Source organism: Puma concolor, chromosome C1 (genome assembly GCF_028749965.1).
Source record: "Puma concolor isolate L17-30 chromosome C1, mPumCon1.1.hap2, whole genome shotgun sequence".
Classification (NCBI taxonomy): Eukaryota; Metazoa; Chordata; class Mammalia; order Carnivora; family Felidae; genus Puma; species Puma concolor.
The window spans coordinates 21,111,337-21,134,924 of NC_141674.1; the positions used below are offsets into that span (position 1 = coordinate 21,111,337).

Consider the following 23,588-nt stretch of genomic DNA (forward strand, 5'->3'; position numbering starts at 1 on the left):
TTTTAAAAATGTTTATTTTATTTCTGTGAAAGAGACAGAGCATGAGCAGGGAAGGGGCAGAGAGACAGGAGACACAGAATCTGAAGCAGGCTCCAGGCTGTAAGCTGTCAGCACAGAGCCTGACACGGGGCTCGAACTCACAAACTGTGAGATCATGACCTGAACCAAAGTTGGACGCTTAACCGACTGAATCATCCAGGTGCCCCAAGGAACTTATATTCTAATAGAAAGATGAACAAATAATAAGGTAATATGATTTCACAAAGCAATAAGTACTATGGAAAATAACACAAAGAATAGAGAGTGACTACAGGGGAGCTATTTCAGATAGGGTGATAATTTCTGTGAGATGGTAACATTTCAGCAGAAATGTTAATAATGAAAAGGATGGAGTTATAAGAAGATGCAAAGGAAGAGGTTTCAGAAGGAAAACAAGTGTAAAGAAACTGAAAGGATGACATCTGGGCATGTTGAGAAATGGCAAAAAGGCCAATGTTAGCAAGTGAATGAGTGGTTGGAAAAGAAGACTCAGATGCAGGCAAGGGCCAGATGACACACAGCTTTGTAACACATGATACGGAGTTTGGGAACGCAATGAGTGCTTCAAGCAAAACAATGACATAATTTGAGGGGTACCTGGTGGTGGCTCAGTCGGTTAAGCATCCCCGACTTCGGCTCAGGCCACGAACTCGTGTTTCGTGAGTTTGAGCCCGGCCTCAGGCTCTGTGCTGACAGCTTGGAGCCTGCAGCCTGCTTCATATTGTGTCTCCCTCTCTCTCTGCCTCTCCCCTGCTCGCACTCTCTCTCCCCCTCCCTCTCTCTCAAAAATAAAGATTTTTTGAAAATTAAAAAGAAAAAAGAATTACATAATTTGATTAATAAACACTAAACACCATGGGGAGAATAGACCATATGGATATACTTGCCCTCCTCAGGCAGACCATTCAATGTGTCTGGAAAGCATTTCTCCAGGCTTTATCCAGGGGACAAACACCAGATGCTCAAAATCAAGAGCAAGGGCCAGAACACTGATTTAAGCTCCAGGCACCCTTCATTTCTTCATAATTGTTTACTTGAATCTGGTACATTTCTAAAACTTCTACATATACTTTCATCTGTGATTTCTTCTCCTAGTCTCTATTGATCCAATCTCCTTGTTTCTCATCTTTCAGAAATTTGAAAGTCTCATAAACTGATGGTAACCTTTCTTGATATACTAAAACATCTAACATATCTAACATATTACTCAGAGTCCTTCATACTCAAGAGTCCTCCTTTGTGTAGACACAAATATCCAGCAGACCTATACTCAGTGATCTCCCTTAAAGCTCTATTTATTTATTTTAGAGACAGCAATAGAGTACACACGAGCTGGGGAGAGGGGCAGAGGGAGAGACAGAATCTCAAGAAGGCTCCACACTCAGTGCAGAGCCCAACGTGGGGCTCCATCCCACGACTCTGTGATCATGACCTGAGACAAAATCAAGAGTCAGACACTCAACCAACTGAGCCACTCAGGAGCCCCAGGCTCTCTCTCTTCTAAGTGACCCTAAGAGAGCCCTTTAGCTCTCACAATTCAGGCATCAGCACAAATTACATTTCTGTGGCCAAAAAAATTGCAACCAACTACATCTTCCAGGCTGAACTGTCTGTGGATAGACAAAAGCCATCACCATGCTGGTGAACTCCCTCCATAAATAAACAGCCCAGCCAAGTGACTGTGGTAAAATCGGGAATTCTTCTGGTTACTTTATTTGGGAGGTATGCCTGACCAACATATCATGGTATTGTCAGCTGTAGGAATATTTATAGTAACTTTACACTTAATAGAATACTTATCTGAACTTACTGAGAATTTTTTTTTAATTCATTTAGTCTGTACCAAATTCTTAATAGAAACAAAACACTTTATTGGGAAGAGATTCTCTAAGAAGAATTGTTCTTATAATTTCTAATATTATTTCTTAGAAAATCATCCTTTGAAGTTGTCTATAAAACAATCTTTGGGGCATCAGGGTGGCTCAGCCGGTTGAGCATCTACCTCTTGGTTTTGGCTTGGGTCATGATCCCAAGGTCACTGAGCTCTGCACTGAGCATAGAGCCTGCTTAACAATTCTCTCTCAGGGCATGTGGGTGGCTCAGTCAGCTGAGCATCCGTCCAACTTTGGCTCAGGTCATGATCTCACGGTTCGTGGGTTCGAGCCCCGTGTCGGGCTCTGTGCTGACAGCTCAGAGCCTGGAGCCTGCTTCGGATTCTGTGTCTCCTTCTCTCTGCCCCTCCCCACCCCACCCCTCTCAAAAATAAATAAACATTAAAAAAAAAAAAAAAAAGATTCTCTGGGGCACCTGGGTGGCTCAGTTGGTTAAGCACCTGACTTCGGCTCAGGTCATGATCTCACAGTTCATGAGTTCGAGCTCCACATCAGGCTCTGTGCTGACAGCTCGGAGCCTGGAGCCTGCTTTGGATTCTGTGTCTGTCTCCCTCTCTCTCTCTCTCTCTCTCTCTCTCTCTCTCTCTCTGTGCCCCTCCCCACTTGTGTTGTGTCTCTCTTAAAAATAAACAGTAAAAAAAAAAAAAAGATTCTCTTTCTCTCCCTCTCTAAACAATAAAAACTAAAATATTAAAATCAAATATTATTTAATAAAAATTAACAAAAACTTTTCCCCATAAGCTTCCAATAAAATAGGGAGATGTGTTCTATAGGAAAAATTCCAAAACCAGGGTAAAAAGTATTGAAAAGGAATGAGTTCATCTGAATTAGATTTGTCAAAGTGAGTTTAATAATAATCCAAAGTTCTACTACGTTCCTTCCAACTCTCCTACATTTTAGTAACTTGTCAGTCACAAGCCTAAGAATTTAATGTATAGAGAACCAGACTCCATGGACCTCAAAACCCCAAAATTTTATCTTCATCCTCTCTTAAATCTGTGAAGTTAACTAAGAGAATCACAACTTTTTTCTGCAGGTGCTACAGACTGATACATGGTTTATACCAACATGAATATCCTATGTATTGCTTCCACTTACATAGAAAAATTTGTACCCTACTTCATCAAAATTCACAAGTCAAAACTCTATATATCATTCTATAAATCTGTATACCATGTTTATACATCAATTAGTTAGTTCTCCATTATTCAGATAAAATTTATCTTACACCATACCAACAGAACTAAGTCTTTTGAAATGTATGTCCTTACCTGTAAGAACTATAAAATCTAAGTTAGGTTCTTTGATCAATGTTTTATTTCTCCAAACTTATTTACTCCTTCAAGAATCCATGAGCCAAAAATTCAGTGCTGTCATTTCAGCACAGAATGAGGAATAGTAAAGGTTTCTTTTTTCATATTAAAAATTTTTTAATTCCAGTGTAGTTAACATACAGTGTTGTATTAGTTTCAGAATGACAGTGAAGTTTTAACACTTGTTATTTTACAATTTTCAACCTAATTCACCTCTGTCGGAGGCAAGTTTGGCAAGCTTAGAGCACTGACTCTGGAGCCAGACTACTTAGGTTCAAATACCAGCTCTGCACTGATGAGTGCTGTGGGAGTTTAATTATTCAACTTTCCTGAGCCTCAGTTACCTCATCTGTAAAATGGGAATAATAATAATAATAATATATTATCTTTGTCATAAGGTTTAAATGAGTTAATAGTTGTGAAGCTCTCAGAATAGTGCCTGGCACCATAGTAAACATGACAAAGCTGTTTGCTGAAGAAAAATTAAATAAATAAATATCTTAGACATAAGACAAATTCAGGAGGGAAATCTGGTCTTGAGTGAAAGTCAACTCATTAACTAGTTGCTCTTAGTTTTTCAAAGGGAAAAATATTAAAATTATTAAGGATAAGGCCCAAATAGCAAGAGATTCCTATGAGAGATTAACAAGTTGGACCTGTAGTTTTGCTTTTGTCACTTGGCTTGATTCCACACACCCTACACGAGAACTTTCCCTATAAGTCCTTTGCAAGGAAAGTGGTTTTTAAGCTCCTGGACAATAAAACATTGAATGTCAATCACATCCTGTTACTTAGCAAATACACAGAACTCATCATGGTCACAAATACTTTCAGGAGATCCAACTGTGAGTTGTGAGTTATTAATAGCTAACATTTATGGAATGTTTTTTATGGGTCAGACACTGTTCTAAGTACGTTACATGTATAATTCATTTAGTCCTCTCAGTAAGTCTGTAAGATAGGTGCTATTGATTATTATTACCATTTTAGAGATAAGAAAAAGTACAGAGAGTAACTTGGCCAGGGTATTTACCAACCAAGTCACCAACCTGGAATTCAAGCCCATGCAGCCAAGCTTCAAAGCCTGAGGTTTCAAACCACAGCTATGTGCCATTCAATACGAAACATCACAGACAGGACTGATGACTTTAAAAAGCTGACCAAGCTAAAAATCTATGCTGTGTCATGCTATTCACAAGCCAGATAATGAGAAGATACTAAGGCAAGTTTCCTTCTTTATCCTCTCTCATTTTTGTTCTCCCAGGCCTCCCAAGTGAATATGAGTTAATAAAGTGAAGTGCTTTACACAGTGCCTGGAACATAGTAAGTGTTCATTAAGTGTTAGGAGGAGGTGATGATAAAAACAGTAGAGTATGTTGCTGACCCTGCTGGCTATGATATGCTAGGAACTGCTGATATCTCTACTACCTTTCCCCCTTTATGATTACAGAAAAGGAGTCGGGACAATACATACATGCAGTCCACTCTTCAACCGTGTTACTTTCACCTGACCATATACACAAGAGACACTGCTTCACTGCTCAGTTCTCTTTTCTGGTTTACAAAGACCGGACTGGGGCCAGAAGAAAGTAGAATAAAACAGCTTTGTAACCTTTGGACTAGTTGCTAAGAGCAGAAACAAAGTTCGCAAAACGCAACTTCATCAACTTCAACTTTTGACTATAAGATGGAACCTAGCAAATGATTCTCATGATGGAAGCTCTGCATGTGACCAAGTGTTTTCAACCTCATGATTCTATATTATTGCAGTCTTTAAAATGATGTGCCTAACTACAGTAAAGAACAGAGATGACAGCAATGACAATCAGGGCAATAGGGTCTCCCTCTCAAATGTTCTGCAGTTATTTAGATTAAAAGCTTAACAGAATCAAGATACATTTCAGAGAGAAAAAAACTAACAAACCCAAACATTTTCAATTCCGAAAAACAGTATTAGAAAAAAATCTAGCAGTCATTCGAATTTTTCAAACTCCAGGTATAATGCATTAATGTTGTCTTATTAACTTAGTGAAGACTAACAGTTTTTAATGAAATACAATAAAGCAAAATAGAACAGAAAATATTACAATGTATCACCAGTAGTAAAGATAATATTGTTCCACAAAACTTCTGTTTCAATTTTAAACATTAATATGTACATATACATGTATAAGTACTGGATAATGTATACATACGTGTGTAAGTACTGGGTAACAATGAAAAAATGCATCTTATAGTGGGTCATGATAAAAAAAAAATTGAAAGCCACTTTATCAGAATATAAAAAACTGACCAGTCAAGGAGGAAAATATCCACTTCAAACTACACAGGAAATAACATTCAGAGTTCTGGTGGTTCTCTTAGTTAAAAAAAAAAAAATTTTTCATTTTGTTTATTTTAGAGAGAGAAAAAGAGAGCTGGAAGGGGCAGAGGGAGAAAAAGAAAATCTTAAGCATGGTCCACACTCAGTGCAGAACCGCAGAGCCAAACTCAAGGCTGGATCCCACAACCCTGGGATCATGACCACAGTCTAAAGCAAGAGCCGGAGTCTAAACCAAAAGTTGGTTGGGATGTGCAACCAACTCTTAATTAGGTTTTTAAAGGCAACCCTTTACTCTGAAAAAGAATTTAAAAAGGAGAAGAAAACCATCTATAAGAATCAATAGTTTAACAGTTACTCCAAATAAACAAGTTTCACAGAATGTGAGGTGCCAACACTAAATAAATATATACTAACAGGAGATACACAGGAATGAGAGAAAGCAAACATTTTCAGTTCATCTAGCTATTAAATGCCACACCAATATTAGAGATGGCTTATACTCTTTGCAAAAGCTCTCATTCCCAATCTCAAGAACACTTATTCATCAGTTATCTGATAGCTGGTTCCCAACCTACAGCAAAGATTTGGTAAAAGGGAAAAGTAGATTTGAAAAGTTCAGTGAAGTAATAACACAATGATTCCTAGAGAATGTTTTTTTTTTTTTTTAAACATTTATTTTTTGAGAGACAGAGAGAAACAGAGCGTGAGCAAGGGAAGGGCAGAGAGAGAGAGGGAGACACAAAATCTGAAGCAGGATCCAGGTCTGAGCTGTCAGCACAGAGCCTCACACAGGCCTCGAACCCAAGAACCTTGAGATCATGACCTGAGCTCAAGTCGGACATTCAATCGACTAAGCTACCCAGACGCGTCCTGGAGAATGTTTTTTTTTTTTTTTAATTTTTTTTTTCAACGTTTATTTATTTTTGGGACAGAGAGAGACAGAGCATGAACGGGGGAGGGGCAGAGAGAGAGGGAGACACAGAATCGGAAACAGGCTCCAGGCTCCAAGCCATCAGCCCAGAGCCTGACGCGGGGCTCGAACTCGCGGACCGCGAGATTGTGACCTGGCTGAAGTCGGACGCTTAACCGACTGCGCCACCCAGGCGCCCCGAGAATGTTTTTTAATAAGACAGTTATATACTACTTTTTACCCTAAAATGTTCTCTAAATTCTGAAATTTTCTAAAAAAACAAATCATATACACATTTTGGATTATGCTGTCGACAAAGAGTGAAACTGCCATATTAATATTATCAATCTAGTAGGAAAAAATTAACATTATTGTGTTAAATTAAAATTCCCTCTTACTTTAGGGGCGCCTGGGTAGCTCAGTCGGTTAAGCGTCCGATTTCAGCTCAGGTCATGATCTCATGGCTTGTGAGTTCGAGCCCCGCATCGGGCTCTGGGCTGACAGCTCAGAGCCTGGAGCCTGTTTCAGATTCTGTGTCTCCCTCTCTCTGGCCCTCCCCTGTCCACACTCTGTCTCTGTCTCTCTCAAAAATAAATAAACATTAAAAAAATTTTTTTTAATAAAAAATAAAATTCCCTCTTATTTTGAAAAAAGGAGGAACAACAGGTGAAACTGACCTAAATCTTTTTCAACTACTATGGAAACTTAAGAATAAAGTTCAATTCTACCTAAGAGCTAATCATTCTAATTTATTCCCATAGTAACAGTGCTGCTAGCAGAAACAATTTTCCTAAATTCAGTAATTGCTACATTATTAAATTTCAGGTGAAAAAAAAAACTATTGAAATTTTAGGAGATAAACTAATTATCAAACCCATATATAAAAAAGAATTGTTTCTGAAACAAAAATTAAATGTTTAAACCAAAATAAGGAATATTCTAAATCATCATAGCAAAGCTTCTCAGATCCATATTTTTCCCACCAAAAAGAAAAAAAATCAAGACAAAAGCTACTATGAAAAATGGTGTACTGAATTAATGTCTGAATTAATAAAAGGAGTTAATATATAAGAAATAAAATTAGTATCCCTAACCAAGTGTCCCTTCTTACCAGAAAATAACTATAGTTTTCTTCTGCTAACCAGATTCCATGATTCTCAATTGTTTCAAAAACTCAGAAAAATAACTTCTCATATCTCAGTCCCAGACTCCTACATTAATTAAACTACACTTCAAATGATATAAAATCATCTCCTTCCCTTAGAGATGCAACAAGAATTTTTACATTTGGGAATAATAAAAGCACAAAAGAAGTAATATTAATATAATTAGTAATATTCTAAATGACTACATGCATTTTTTAATTTATAAAGGAAATGGTTTGTGAAAGTTCTCCTTGTTTCTAAGTCAAACTAAAAACACTCCTCTTTTCTAAGAAAAACTAAAAACGCTAATTTAAATATATTAATCTCAACATAACAGTCCTAAGGAAATGGAAGTACTTAATTTTGCACAAATTTCCAACTTTTCCAAATTTACTACAGGTAAATCAGAAATCTCAGTTTGTTTTCTATTTCATATTTCGAAGTTGTTAAATTCATAGTGGACACATTAAGATTTCAGAGTTTAAGACTATTACATAAATTTAATACTCTCCAGATCAAAGAAAGGAAGTATAATAAGATCAAGAGGTAGGACATTTTAGGGGCGCCTGGGTGGTTCAGTCAGTTAAGCATCGTACTTCAGCTCAACTCATCATCTCATGGCTTGTGTGCTCGAACCCCACTGACAGCTCAGCCTGGAACCTGTTTCTGATTCTGTGTCTCCGTCTTTCTCTGCCCCTCTCCCGCTCACGCTCTGTCTCTCTCACTCTCTCTCTCAAAAATAATAAACATTAAAAAAATAAATAGAGGAAGACATTTTAGTAATATAGAATACATTTTATTAAATATGCTACCTTTTCTCCAAATAACTCAAAAGTAACCAACTTCCACACAATAACTTTTTAAAGAGGGAAAGATATGGTCCTGCTTTCCTTTTTTAATACATGATTTTTGCCATCTAAGAAACACAGGTGGTAAAAGGGTTTGCAATTTGCCTTAGGCCAGCCCATGTAAAACCCCTCTCTAAGGTTCCCAAGCCCAAAGTGGTCCTCTGATAACAGTTTCCGGCAAACTGGATTTTTAACCTTAACCTATAAAGGAAGAAATCACTAAATTAGTAAAATGCTGTACAAAAAGGTCATGAACTCTAAAGCCAGAAAAACTAAGTTCAAATCCAGCTCTCTGGCTAACTAGCTGTGTTACTTTGGGCAAGTTATGTAACTTCCATGCCGTGGTTTCCTCATTGGTAAAATGGAGATAAGAACAGTATTTACTTCACAGTGTTGTACAGCTTAAGGAGTTCATACATGTAAACCACTCAGAGTAGTTCCTGGCACATAGTAAGAGCTATATAAAGCTGCTTTTATTTTTTACTGTTTTACCAATACAGATTTTTACAGTTCAGTTACGAAAGTTTCCCAAATGAAATTTATTTAATTGTACCTCTAAAAAAACAATAACTTTATATTAAACAGTGATGCAAATTAATGTAAGAACCTTAAAATCAAATAATGATGAGAAATCACTGTTTTGAAAACAACAGAAAATCACAAAATCTAGCTTAAAAAAATCATATACAATTGTCACTGAGAAGTGACATTTTCTTAGGATTAAGCTTATTTTAATTCTAATTATATTTTCTTCTTTTTTTTCTACACCCTGGTGATACAGGTTATGTTAAATCTTATGGTTTAATTCAAATATGTACAAAGAAAACCAAATTCAGGATTTAAGTGTAAACGCCAGCCTTATGTATAATGCTACCTAGTTCACATGAACAGCCTATATACATATTACTAAAATTGTACATAGTAGGTACCCAAAAGAAACTTGCTAAAAGAAATATATTCATTTTGCCCTATTTTCTAGGGCAAATAAAAGTAAATCTACCTAGTACAAATATTAACCAAGCTGATAAGTTAAAGTGCATCCAACACAATCGGTAGTAAGATCTGTAAGATATTAAGTACGATTTTTTTATTTTTCTTTTTGTTTTGTTTTTTTAATTTTTCCACCCAAATTTTGGAATCATTTGTTCCAGTTCTATGAAAAATGCCACTGGAATCTGTAGATTACTTTGGGTAGTATGGACATTGTAACAATATCAGTTCTTCCAGTATATGAGCATGGACTATCTTTCCATTTATTTATGACATCTTCAGTTTTTTTATTTTTTATTAAAAAAAATTTTTTTAAATCTTTATTTATTTTTTAAGAGACAGAAAGAGACAGAGCATAAGTGGGGAAGGGGCAGAGAGAGAGAGGGAGACACAGAATCCAAAGCAGGCTCCAGGCTCTGAGCTGTCAGCACAGAGCCCGACACATCTTCAGTTTTTTAATCAATGTCTTACAGTTTTCTGTGTACAGGTATTTCACCTCCTTGGTTAAATTTACTCCTAGACATTTTATTCTTTTTGATGCCATTGTAAATGGGATTGTTTTCTCAGTTCTTCTTCTTTTTTTTTAATCTTTATTTTTGAGAGACAGAGAGAGAGACAGAGTGTGAGCAGGGGAGGGGCAGAGAAAGAGGGAGACACAGAATCTGAAGCAGACTCTAGGCTCTGAGCTGTCAACACAGAGCCCGATGCCGGGCTCGAACTCATGGACTGCAAGATCATGACCTGAGCCAAAGTCAGACGCCCAACCAACTGAGCCACCCAGGAGCCCCTCAGTTACTCTTTTTTGATAGTTCATTATCATTGTGTAGAAATGCAACAGATTTTTGTATACTGATATTTTATCTTGCAAATTTACTGAATCCATTAATTGTAACAGTTTTTTGTGGAGACTTTAGGTTTTCTACAGGTAGAATTAGGTCACTTGCAAACAGTAACAGTTTAACTTATTCCCTTACTAACTTGGATACATTTTCTTTTCCTTTTTCTGCCTAATTGCTGTGGCTAGGACTTCAAAACTATGTTGAATAAAAATGGTGAGAATGGACATCCTTGTCTTGTTCCTGATTTTAAAGAAAACGCAGTTGACTATGTTTGTGATGGGTTTGTCACATATGGTCTTTGTTATATTGAGGTATGTTTCCTCTATTCCTATTTTGTTAAAAGTTTTAAATCATGAGTTTTACAATTTCAATGGATGTTGAAAGGTTAGGACTACTTATACATTTCCTTTTTTGATTTAAAATACTACTATGGGGCACCTGGCCAGCTCAGTCGGTGGAGTATATGATTCTTGATAATCTCAGGGTTATGAGTTCAAGCCCTATACTGAGCATAGAAATTACTTAAAAAAAAAAAAAAAAAAAAAAAGGTAAAATACAACTACATATTTAAAAGAAGAAAACAGTAAAGTTTTCTTAAAAACATAAAATTTTATGAAGTCCATATTTCAAATGTGTTTTTTTTTTTTTAATTTTTTTTTTTTCAATGTTTATTTATTTTTGGGACAGGGAGAGACAGAGCATGAACGGGGGAGGGGCAGAGAGAGAGGGAGACACAGAATCGGAAACAGGCTCCAGGCTCTGAGCCATCAGCCCAGAGCCCGACGCGGGGCTCGAACTCACGGACCGCGAGATCGTGACCTGGCTGAAGTCGGACGCTTAACCGACTGCGCCACCCAGGCGCCCCTCAAATATGTTTTTAAATATACTACAAATAAAGAAGATAGTCTAATTATTTTTACATTTAATAATTAGATACCTTAGGACTTAGGTTGATGGGACCAAATAAAAATATTGAGATGATGATGTGGTTGCTGCTCCATTATCTATGTTCTCTGTCAATAAGACATGTTAATAAGGCAGTTTGTAGCTTAAGCCATATATTCTGTATAAGAACATACACCTGTATTTTTAAGTTAATCGGCAGAAAGTCCACCTATTTTCAACTTTATTACAAATATAATAATTAACCCCCTAATATAAATGAATGTAGGGGAAGAATAAGCTTTTCCTAATATTCTTAAATGCATTTTGAACTTTTAAAAAAATGTTTATTTATTTTGAGAGAGAGAGAAAAAGAGCATGCACAGGAGAGCAAGGGGAGGGGAAGAGAGGGAGGAGAGAATCCCAAGCAGGCTCTGTGCTGTCAGCATGAAGCCTAAAGCCGGGCTCAATCTCACAAACCATGAGATCATGACCTGAGCTGAAATCAAGAGTCCAACGCTTAACCATCTGAGCCACCCAGGCGCCCCACTTTGAATTATTTCTATGTTGAACTATTCTACGTTAACTATTTTGAACTAGTCTTCCTCCATTTAAAATACACATAAGTTAAGATATCTTCTTGTTATATGTAGAACACAAAAATCTCTTAGACAACTACCGAAAAAGAAGTTCTATCAGCCTTTTATCTGAAAGCAAAACAAAAAGAACGAAGTTATGAAGTGGTTTAGTCAGATCATAGAAACCATCACACCACAAGGTAAGGATGTGGTGTGGGTGTACTTTGTTTCTTATATTTTTAATATATTTTTTTTAATGTTTATTTATTTTTGAGACAGAGAGAGACAGAGCATGAACGGGGAGGGGCAGAGAGAGAGGGAGACACAGAACCGGAAGCAGGCTCCAGGCTCTGAGCCATCAGCCCAGAGCCCGATGCGGGGCTCGAACTCACAGACCGCGAGATCCTGACCTGAGCTGAAGTCGGCGCTTAACCGACTGAGCCATCCAGGCGCCCCAGTTTCTTATATTTTTAAAGCTGCATTTTCCTTAAAACATATCCTAGGGTTCAAGAATAAAAGTTTAAATATGTAAAACAACATACAGTAACAAGTAAAATGACAAAAAATAATCAAAAATAATTGAACCAAATAAAAACAGAAAACCTGGTATGCATAAACTAATATGAGAAATTTATTTTAAATGAAGTCCTCAGGGTTACAAAATAAGACTGCCAAACTAAAGGAGAAATTTCTACGGAAAACTGACATCGATTCCTCTCCTGAGCTTTACAAACACATACACTGAGCTGTCTCTAATGATAATTTTTGTTGTTGTTTGGAAGCTGGGTAGGACATGCACACTTTTCAGAAATTAGAAAGTCTATTAGTGTTTGGTAGGAAGACAGGAGCACGAACACAAATGCTCCAATGAGACCACAGGATGTTCATGTAAAGGCTTTTAGGCAGCATTCATATCATAATGGGCTAAAATGATTTTAGAAGAAAAGAGAGAAAGAGACTCCCTAAGACTTTTCAACTTTTACTTCTGCACAACAGTTTCTTTCTAGGGGCCATCTTTGAAGGCAGCCTTGAATTTAAAAATCTGTCATAAATTCCTTCTCCTAGAATTCATTCCTATGGCACAAATGTGTTGAAATGAACCACTAGGGGCGCCTGGGTGGCTCAGTAGGTTAAGCTTCCAACTGACTTTGGATCAGGTCATGATCTCACAGTTTGTGAGTTCGAGCCCCACTCTGTGCTGACAGTACAGTGCCTACTTGAGATTCTCTCCCTCCTTCTCTCTCTGCCCCTCCCCTGTACTCTCTCTCTCTCAAAAACAAATAAATAAACTTAAAAAAAAAAAAAAAAGAAGAAGAAGAAATGAACCACTAAATACTACACTGTGCTCTCTGGCCTACAACTCTGAGAGAACTAAAACCCACTTCTCTGAGTGCATGACTCTGAGTACAAGACTTCTGTATTTGTAAAAACTGACCTTGGAAAAATCACCAATTCTTTAAGTCTTGATTTCCTTATTTGTAAAATAAAAGGGTAAGTTTGAGCTCTACAGAACCCTCCAGCTGTAACCTGTAGAAATCCATCTACGTTTAGACTTAGACATGCTCAAGAAATAGAAAGTTCAGAAGAATGTGGAAAGATGGTCTTGCATGAATCCAAATATAAATCTATCTATGGAGTGCTCATGGCTAAAAAAAAAAAAAAAAAAGTCCACAAACTTAGAGGTAAAGAAGCAGTTAGAGGGAGTCAGCCCATACTCACTGGGGTTAGTTTTTAAGGATGTGACATGAGGAGACCCAGGTTGAACAGAAGCTGGAGTTTCCAAGGTAGGTGCTGGGGAGAAGGTATGGGTAAAGAGCTTTCCAAAGGGCTTCCCTCAGCAGTTAGATAAGGACTGAAAACCACCCAAAGGGTCCTTCTCTGTGGCTTCTAGGACTAATATGGCCAAGCTCCAAAGTCCCTTGCTAAAAATAGCTGAAGGGAGCAGCCCCATTCTGGAATGAGCAAGGTCTATGCCCTGCTTGTGTATGTATATGCATCATATAATGAGAGAAACTCTTCTCTAACTCACCAGTCAAACGTGAAGCAGACACTTCACTTAAATACTAAATCTCAGAGCACAATTTATATTTCAAAAGCAGATCACAGAAAAGTATTTGCAATCAAATGCCAGACATACACCACAAACACTGGAAAAACAGAAATAAAAATTATCCAACGCTGTGTCTCAAAATATACCTCGGATCACAAAACTTGAGACACTAACCCCTATTAAGTCCAATCTCTTCATCTTGGAGGTGACTAAAAGCCATCAGAGAAACTTTAAAAGTTTAAGAGAAACCTAACTCTCAAATGAGAAAACGATGGCTTTTAAGACTAAGGTGGAGGGGCGCCCGGATGGCTCAGCTGGTTAAGCGTCAGACTCCGCTCAGGCCTTGATCTGGCAGTGGTGAGTTCGAGCCCCCGTCGGCATCTGCGCTGACAGCTCAGAGCCTGGAGCCTGCTTGGGATTGTGTCTCCCTCCCTCTCTCTGCCCCTCCCCCGCTCGCACTCTACCAATCTCTCAAAAATAAACATTAAAAAAAAAAAAAAGACTAAGGTGGAAACAGTAAGGAAAAAATAAAAGAACAGTCGAAGTAATAAAGTAGTGTAATGGCTGGCTTATGAAGAAACAGGAAGAAAAACAGAAAGCTTGTCAATACGGTAAAAACGAAGAAACCCATCTGTAAGAGGTTAAAGATAAAGGTACATTTGCACCCGGAGTTCAATTAATGAAAACGTACTCTGAAACTACTAGAGTGCACTCTTTGGCAGAAAACGTTTCAGTAACTCTAAAATTTCTGGCAAGGAGCTTGTAAATCTGGGGCTAAAAATCTCCCAAGAAACTCTTGTCTTCTGTCATAGCACCTGTCCTGTAAGTAAAGCCCATGCAGAACACAGAGCTGATCGTCCGCATTTTTGCCTCAGCTGTGCACATCCACTCTCATGGGGCAGAAAACACAAAAATGACAGCACGTCCTCATGGCCTGTCAGTTAACAAGACCACACAAGCCCAATCGCTAGCTGTTCCGTGTGCCTGCCACCTGTTAGCCTGCTCCAGAGAGAGCCCCCAAAACTGTGGTCCAGCAAAGAAAAAGGGAACGCCTTTGTTGTTCCCTAACTACGGAAGCTACCAGAGTCTAACCCTACGCCTCAAGGCAAAACTTCCCCCAAGCCGGATGAATCGGCCGACACTGGGGCTTTGGCTAAGCCCTTCTCTAGCTAAGAAAAGGCGGGAGAACCCCAGGCGAAGCACAGATGTCACCTACTAGTCCCGGGAGGGGACAGGGATCGAAGGTGACGGAAGTTGGGGGGCCGGACCTAGGACCCTAGAGAGACCAGCTCAGTTTCGCAGTGGAGGAGGGGAAGCACAATGAGGAGGTGGGCCGTCCTGCTGCGGGAAAGAACAGCGAGAACCCCGGGAGGTGCTAACGTGAGAAGCAAGGGAAAAAGCCAGAGGCAGTGGTGAGGGAAGCGCTGAGGCGAAAGGCAAGAAACCCGGGCTTGTAACGGGGGGGATGAGGAAAACAGCGAGGCGAGAGGTGCGCGGAGGCCAGCAAAGCTAAAGGGGAGGTGAAAGAGTCGAGGCCGGCGAGGGAAAGGGCTGGAGTGAGGGAAGCACTGCAGGGACAAGGGACAGGCAAAGAAAACCCCCACCCACAGGGACCGGGACAGAACTCTTGACCCGTCCCCGTACGGGCTGTACTCTACCGGCCGCACTCTGACCCTGTCGCGGCGGTGACTCACCCTAAGGTTGCAGAGGCCCCAGAGCAGGACATGGGTACTGGTCCAGACCCACAGCAGAACCCAGCGGATGGAGGAAACCGCGGCGTTAGCGTGACCCGGATGCGCATCCCTAGGAACCGGAAGTCAGCGGCCAGGGTCACCTCACAATCCCCACCTCTTTCCACCAGAAGCCTCTGGGCGCATGTGTCAGGCCTCGCGGGGCGGGGCAGGGAGGCGCCTAGATCCCGCCTACTCCGCCGTTCCGGGAGCTCCGCCCCTGGTTACGCCCCACCGCGCGCCTCGGAGCGGCTTAGTGCTGAGGGGCTGATTTCTTGCTTCGCCCAGGAACTGGTGGTGCTTCTGCGGCACAAGCAGCCACGACAAAAACAAACAAAAAAACCAAAAACTTAACGCTTTCATATTTTTAGAAAGGCTTTTAGAATGCATGTAATGCTTGCCACCGTAAAGCGATCGTGAGAAGAAATGCTGGTTGTATCTGGTAGTTTTAGAAAAAGTGCGGGAGGAAGAATGGGTGGGAAGTTTTGGAAGACGCTGGTGGAGAGGCGAACCCAATATTGGCTTATTCCCAACGTCTATTGGTCTTACAGTACCTTCTATTGCGTGCACGCTATTTTATGTGATAATTTTATCAGAAACAAAATTTATAGATGCTTCACTAACTTTAAGTTACTACCCAAATAGGAGCAGGGCTGAATTCAGGCATGTGGAGACCTGAAATTTATTCAATTTGAGGGCCCTGTTAGAGAAAATCCAAAATTACAAATACAATATTAGGTATAAAAATGAGTCTTTGGAGTGAGAAAAGAAATTACAAATTACAAATTTTAAAACTTCACAAATAACACAAAATCCAGAAAAATTACACACTGTTTTTAAGCTGATAACACCTCTAAAATACTTCTTTTCTACACTTTTTGGGCTGTATACTCTTTGATCACCTCTTCCTATGACCACTTATTAAGTAATATCACTTATTGAGATCCTTGACTCCTCTCTTTCACACCCTTCATCTAACTCATCAGTGAGTTCTGCATAATCTGCCTTTAAAATTTGTTCAGAATCTGACCATTTACTGCCTCTACTGGTACAAGCCACAGTCGATGTGCGACTGCTCTTTTTATACGCTTCCTTTTCCACAATCTGTTAATACCACATCAACAGGTTTCTGTTAACACCCTAAGCAGATCCTGTCCCCGCTCCAGTGGATTCCTGTTTCCAAGTGAAAACAAAAAATCCTTGTACTGCCCTAGAGGACCCTCAAGACGTGACACCACCTACCCACCCCCAAGTACAACTAACCTTATCTCCTACTCTCCATTATACCACCACGTCAAGGCACATTGGGCTCTTTGCTATTCCTCAAACCTGCACGTGAACTCAGGACCTTCATGCTTGCTGATCTCTGCCTGGAATCTCTTCCCCCAAACACCTGCATCATTCACCAGGTCACCTCCTTTACATCTTTGTTCATATGTTACCCTCTCAATGAGAACTTCCTTGCCACTGTATTTGTATTATTTATTTGTCTGTTTGTTTTATTTTGAGAGAGAGTGAGAGGCAGAGAGAGAGGGAGAGAGAGAGAATCTCAAGCAGGCTCCACACTGTCAGCATGGAGCCTGATGTGGGACTTGAACTCACGAATAACAAGATCATGACCCGAGCTGAAACCAAGAGTTCAACGCCTAAACCAACTGAGCCACCCAGGCATCCCCCTGCCACTGTATTTAAAACTGAAGCACCATCACCCTCCCCAAAATTTTTAGCCCAGTTTCCTACTTATTTTTTCTCAAATAACATTTATCCCATCTAACAATTTGCTGATGAATTTGGTTAAATGTCTTTCTCCCGCATATACACACCAAAATGTAAGCCCCAGGAGATGTCTGTGTTTGTTCACGGATGTATTTCAGCACCAGAGCCTAGCACATTGTAGGTGCCCAATATGTTTGTTGAGTGAAGGGATAAATTGCCCATTTATTTGCTTTTGCTCATCTGAAACCATGCAAACTGAGCCACCATTTCCACCAGGGGGAGCCCGTGAATAACCAATGTGGTATCCCCAGAAAAGTTACTCTGAAAGCGTGTAGTATGCATAATTCTAGAACAGAGTCACAGGAAAGCGCATAAATTCCTCCCCAGAGTAAAGACTGCTGTATCTACTAACAATAAAAACCCTCCGATGTCTTCACAATCCTTTAAGAATAAAATCTAGGTGTGCCTGGGTGGCTTATTCGGTTGAGCGTCTGACTTTGGTTCAGGTCACAATCTCACGGTTTGTGAGTTGGAGCCCCGCATCGAGCTCCATGCTGACTGCGTGAAGCCTGCTTGGGATTCTCTCTCTCTCTTTCTCTCTCTCTCTCTCTCTCTTTCTCTGCCCATCCTCACTTGTGTTTCTCTTGTTTCTCTCTCTCTCAAAATAAATAAACTTTAATAAAATAAAATAAAATAGGGGCGCCTGGGTGGCTCAGTCGGTTAAACGTCGGACTTCGGCTCAGGTCATGATCTCCCGATTCGTGAGTTCGAGCCCCACATTGGGCTCTCTGCTGACAGCCCCAATCCTGGAGCCTGCTTCAGATTCTGTGTGTGTCTCTCTCTGGCCCTCCCCCACTCTCTCAAAAATAAACATTAAAAAAAATTTTTTTAATAAAAATAAAATAAGATAAAATCTAAAAAAAAGAAAAGAAAAGAATAAAATCTAAACTCTATACTATGATCCACAAGGCCCTTCTTGACCTGTTCTCCCCCTCAGATGTTATGCTCAGCCTCCCTTCCCCCCACATACAGTTCCAGTCTCCCTGTCCTTTTTTCCTATACAAATTTCTTAGCTCAGAGCCTAAGCACGTACTGTTCTTCTCTTGAACACTCTTCCCCAAACTTTCCAATGATTGGTTCCTTCTGCTACTCTCATTTTTACAAAAAAAAATTTTAATGTTTATTTATTTTTGAGAGAGAGAGAGAGAGAGAGAGCATGAGCAGGGGAGGGCCAGAGAGAAAGAGACTGAGACACAGAACTTGAAGCAGGCTCCAGGCTCCACGCTGTCAGTACAGAGCCTGATACAGGGCTCGAACTCAACATCAGTGAGATCATGACCTGAGCAGAAGTTGGACGCTCAACCGACTGAGCCACCCAGGCACCCCTCTGCTACTCTCAGTTGAATTTCACCTTTGAAGTTTTCCCACAGGCCTCCCATGGCCTCCTGGCTGCTGTCTAAAGTAGCTCCTGTCTCCCCTTCACATGCTTTTTCTTCATGATCCCTCTCACTATCTGAAATTACCTCGTTTGTTTATTGTCCATCACTAGAGAGTAAGCACCATGGGGGTCTTTATCTCTCTTGTTCCCTGCTGACGTCTCAGTACTAGAAGAGTGATTGGCATACAGTAGGTGCTCAATACATAAAATCAGTAATTACTAATATTTATTGAAGATTTGCTGTGTGTTGCTTACTGTACATGGTAGATATATAAGTGCTCATGTTTCTTTTTCAATCCTCCCAACAAACTCAGGGAGTACTATGACTAGCTCCATTTTACAGATTAAAAACCTGAGGCACAGATAGGTTAAGGAACTTGCTCAAGGCCACACAACTGGCAAGAAGCAAACCCAAGGCTTGAACCCAGATCTGTGTGACTTCAGAGTCCATGATTTCTCTCAAACTACAGGAAGAGAAACGGGTAGCCACGTATGAATTCGTTTTACTTACTAGTTTCCTTTCTCTGATTTCAGTAAGTGCATCTTCACTTACTATCATAGTCAGTAGAAGTGGAAATGTTTATTGTTTTTGTTTTTGTTTTTTCCTAACCTATGTACCAGTCTTGGGGACAGATATAAAGAAATATGCCAAAAAATATGGTTTTGTTCAAGTTGAGTTTAAATACTTAAATTCTTGTTATTTTCTGTAGATTTGAAATATTTCAAATATTACATTCAAAATTCAATACGTAAGAAAGGCTATTAAAATCGTCTAAAATGGGGCGCCTGGGTGGCTCGGTTGAGTGTTCGACTTTGGCTCAGGTCATGATCTCACAGCTTGTGAGTTCGAGTCCTGTGTTGGGCTCTGTGCTGACAGCTCAGAGCCTGGAGCCTGCTTCGGATTCTGTCTCCCTCTCTCTCTCTGCCCCTCCCCTGCTCACACTCTGTCTCTCTCTCTCAAAAATAAACATTAAAAAAATTTTTTAAATAGTCTAAAATATTATAGCCAGATCTTTTTTTTTTTTTATTTTATTTATTTATTTTTAAGTAACCTCTACACCCAACTTGGGCCTCGAATTCATGACCTGAGATCAAGAGTTGTGTGCTTTTCCAGTTGAGCCAGCCAGGTGCTCCTATAGCCAGGTCTTTCCAAACACATCCGAAATGTAAATCAAGGGGTGCCTGGGTGGCTCAATCAGTTAAGCATCTGACTCTCGATTTCAGCTCAGGTCATGATCTCACAGTCATGAGATTGAGCCCCAGGTCCACTGAGTGTAGAGCCTCACCATGTCCATTGAACCCCATGTCCACTGAGTGTGGAGACTGCTTGGGATTCTCTCTCCCCCTCTCTCTGCCCCTCTCCTGCTCTCGCTCGCGTGCTCTCTCTCTCAAAGTAAATAGATAAGTATTTAAAAAATAAAACAAGACATAAGGAATGTATGACCAGTGTTTTGTTAACGGTTATCCATTTGAACTCTCCTGACTAATACATCTGAAGCAGAGCGGTCTCGGTTTTGTTTCTGTTCACTTCTCTATCGCACTTAAGGCAATATCTTATTATACACATGACAGTTGAACCTCTAAAAGCAATGTATAATTGGTGGGATAAATATAGGATTACTGTATGATCTAGCACTCCCACTTCTGTGTATATATCCAAAAGAATTGAAAGCCGAGTGTCAAAGAGATATTTGCACACCTGTGTTCATGGTAGCATTTTTCACATAGCCAAGAGGTGGGAGTAACCCAAGTGTGCATCAGCAGATGAATGTATAAACAAGATATGGTACGTAGGTACCACAGAACACCATGGATCCTTAGAACGGGGGGGAATCCTGTCACCTTCTACGATAGGGATGCAACTTGAGGACATGCTAAGTGAAATAAGCCAGTCACAAAAGAACAAATACTGTATGGTTCCACTTACATGACGTATGTAAAGTAGTCAAATGTATAAATATAGAAAGGAGTAGTGGTTGCCAGGGGCTAGAGGGAGGGGACAGAGGGAAATCGTTGTTTGGCATACGCTGAACTACACAATTAAAATGACAAAAATAGGGGCGCCTGGGTGGCTCAGTCGGTTGGGCGTCCGGCTTCGGTTCAGGTCACGATCTCGCGGTCCGTGGGTTCGAGCCCCGCGTCGGGCTCTGTGCTGACAGCTCAGAGCCTGGAGCCTGTTTCAGATTCTGTGCCTCCCTCTCTCTGACCCTCCCCCGTTCATGCTCTGTCTCTCTCTGTCTCAAAAATAAATAAACGTTAAAAAAAATTATAAAAAAAATAAAATGACAAAGATAGTAAATTTTGTGATATGTGTTGTTTACCACAGTAATTAATTTTTTAAAAAGCAACATAAAATAGACTACCCTACAATCCAGCAATCGCACTATGAGGTGTTTATCCAAAGGATACAAAAATACTGATTCAAAGGGATACACGTACCCCAGTGTTTGTAGCAACATGATCTACAATAACCAGATTATGGAAACGGTTCATGTGTCCATCGACTGATGAATGGATAAAGAGGATCCATATAGATACAATGGAATATTCCTCGGTCATAAAAAGAATCAAATCATGCCCTTTGCAATGACATGGATGGAGCTAGAGAGTATTATGCTAAGTGAAATAACTCAGTCAGAGAAAGACAAATACCAAGTGATTTCATTCAGATGTGAAATTTAAGAAACAAAACAAATGTGCCAAGGGGGGGAAAGGAGAGAGAGGCAAACCAAGAAACAGACTCTTAACTACAGGGAACAAACTGATGGTTGCCAGAAGGGAGGAGGATGGGGTTAAAATGTGACGGGGATTAAGGAGTGCACTTGTGGTAAGTACCAGGTGTTGTACAGAAGTGTTGAATCACTATATTGTATACCTAAAACCAATATTACAACTCTATGTTAACTAACTGGAATTTCAATAAAAACTCTTTTTAAAAAAGCAATCTAAGGGGGGCCTGGGTGGCTTGGTCGGTTAAGCGTCCGACTTCGGCTCAGGTCATGATCTCACGGTCCGTGAGTTCGAGCCCCATGTCGGGCTCCGTGCTGACAGCTCAGAACCTGGAGCCTGTTTCCGATTCTGTGTCTCCCTCTCTCTCTGCCCCTCCCCTGTTCATGCTCTGTCTCTCTCTGTCTCAAAAATAAATAAACGTTAAAAAAAAAATTTTTGTTTTTAAAAAAGAAAAAAATAAAATAAAATAAAAAAGCAATCTATAACAATCTAATCATTGCCGTAACAAGAATGTGGGTCACTTTATGCCTACTTGGCCCTACATGGTATTAGAGTCATTTTCACAGTTTGGTCCAAATTTCCACCAGTAAGAAGACTTTGAAGTGGAATAAACTCACATTTTTTTTTTTAATTTTTTTTTTCAACGTTTTTTATTTATTTTTGGAACAGAGAGAGACAAAGCATGAACGGGGGAGGGGCAGAGAGAGAGGGAGACACAGAATCGGAAACAGGCTCCAGGCTCCGAGCCATCAGCCCAGAGCCCGACGCCGCGGGGCTCGAACTCATGGACCGCGAGATCGTGACCTGGCTGAAGTCGGACGCTTAACCGACTGCGCCACCCAGGCGCCCCTAAACTCACATTTTTTAAAATTTAAAAAAAAAAATTTTTTTTAACGTTTTATTCATTTTTGAGACAGAGAGAGACAGAGCATGAACGGGGGAGGGGCAGAGAGAGAGGGAGACACAGAATTGGAAGCAGGCTCCAGGCTCTGAGCCATCAGCCCAGAGCCCGACGCGGGGCTTGAACTCACGGACCGCGAGATCATGACCTGAGCCGAAGTCGGCCGCCCAACCGACTGAGCCACCCAGGCGCCCCTAAACTCACATTTTTAAGATAAGCAGTAACCATTACTGTCTTCAGAGCAAAGCATTTCCAGGCTTCTGAGTATATTATCTTCGTTTTACCCACAGGCATCTTAACCCACATGGTTACTGTTATTGTGCATATTTTCCCCCTGACAAACCAGTATCGTTTGGAAACATCCAAGATCTCTTGCTTTACGGAGGATGATTCTTGTACAAAACTCAGGTTGTTGTTTTTTTTTTTTTTTAATGTTTATTCATTTTTGAAAGAGAAAGCGCGAGAGCGGGATAGGGCAGATTGAGAGGTCAGAGGATCCAAAGCAGGCTCTGCGCTGACAGCAGAGAGCCCAAGGTGGGGCTCAAACTCACAAAGTGTGAGATCATGACCTGAGCCAAAGTCAGAGGCTTAACTGACTGAGCCACCCAGGCACTCGCAAAACTCAGGTGTTTTAGGAACACCTCACAACAATGCATACGGGATTAAAATTATAGCCCTGGAAATCTACCTGGGATATAAATGGAACATTTTCTGCATTCCTACTACGGTCAGCTTTGTATTCACTAAGATCACACTTGAAGTGTATTCTGATTATCTATTGGTATGTAACAAACTATCCCCCAAATCAATGGTTTTAAACAACTGCTGTATCTCACGAGTTTTGAGTCAGAAGTTTGGACGGGGTTGACTCCTCTCTTCTGCATGACATCAGTTGGAGTCAGCTGGAAGTATTCTAACTGGCAGCTAGGCAGCTAGACTGGTCTGACAGGTCCAACATGGCCTCAGTCATGTGCCTGACACTTGATGGATTGGCTGAAAGGCTGGCTTCAGCTAGCCTCCTGGCCACATAGTCTCAGAGCCTCTCCACATAGTCTCTCCACGAGGGTAGTTGAACATGGCAGTTGAGGTCTCCATAGAGACAGGTCTTGGAAGCTGCCATTCTTAAGGCCAGCCTTAACTGACACAGCAACACTTCCATCCTGGTCTATGGTCAAAGCAGCCATAGAGGTCACCCAGATTCAATGGGGGCAACACAGACCCAGCCATTGTCAGAGTCACAGACCTATTGCCACTACTGTAGTCT

At 40.4% G+C, this 23,588-nt stretch overlaps 1 protein-coding gene across 3 annotated transcripts in view; it reads right to left on the reverse strand.

Moving 5' to 3' along the window:
* EYA3 (EYA transcriptional coactivator and phosphatase 3) overlaps positions 1 to 23,230 on the reverse strand; it is a 106,261-nt gene extending 83,031 nt beyond the window's left edge. For 2 of the 3 annotated variants that reach the window (XM_025931916.2, XM_025931910.2), the window contains exon 1: positions 15,504 to 15,661. The gene's annotated coding sequence lies outside the window, so the exon portion shown is untranslated. Of the gene's footprint in view, positions 1 to 15,503; positions 15,662 to 23,160 lie in introns of those variants that run through there. The other variant, XM_086716177.1, reaches the window with a different exon arrangement.
* Between the last annotated feature and the right edge of the window lie 358 nt (positions 23,231 to 23,588).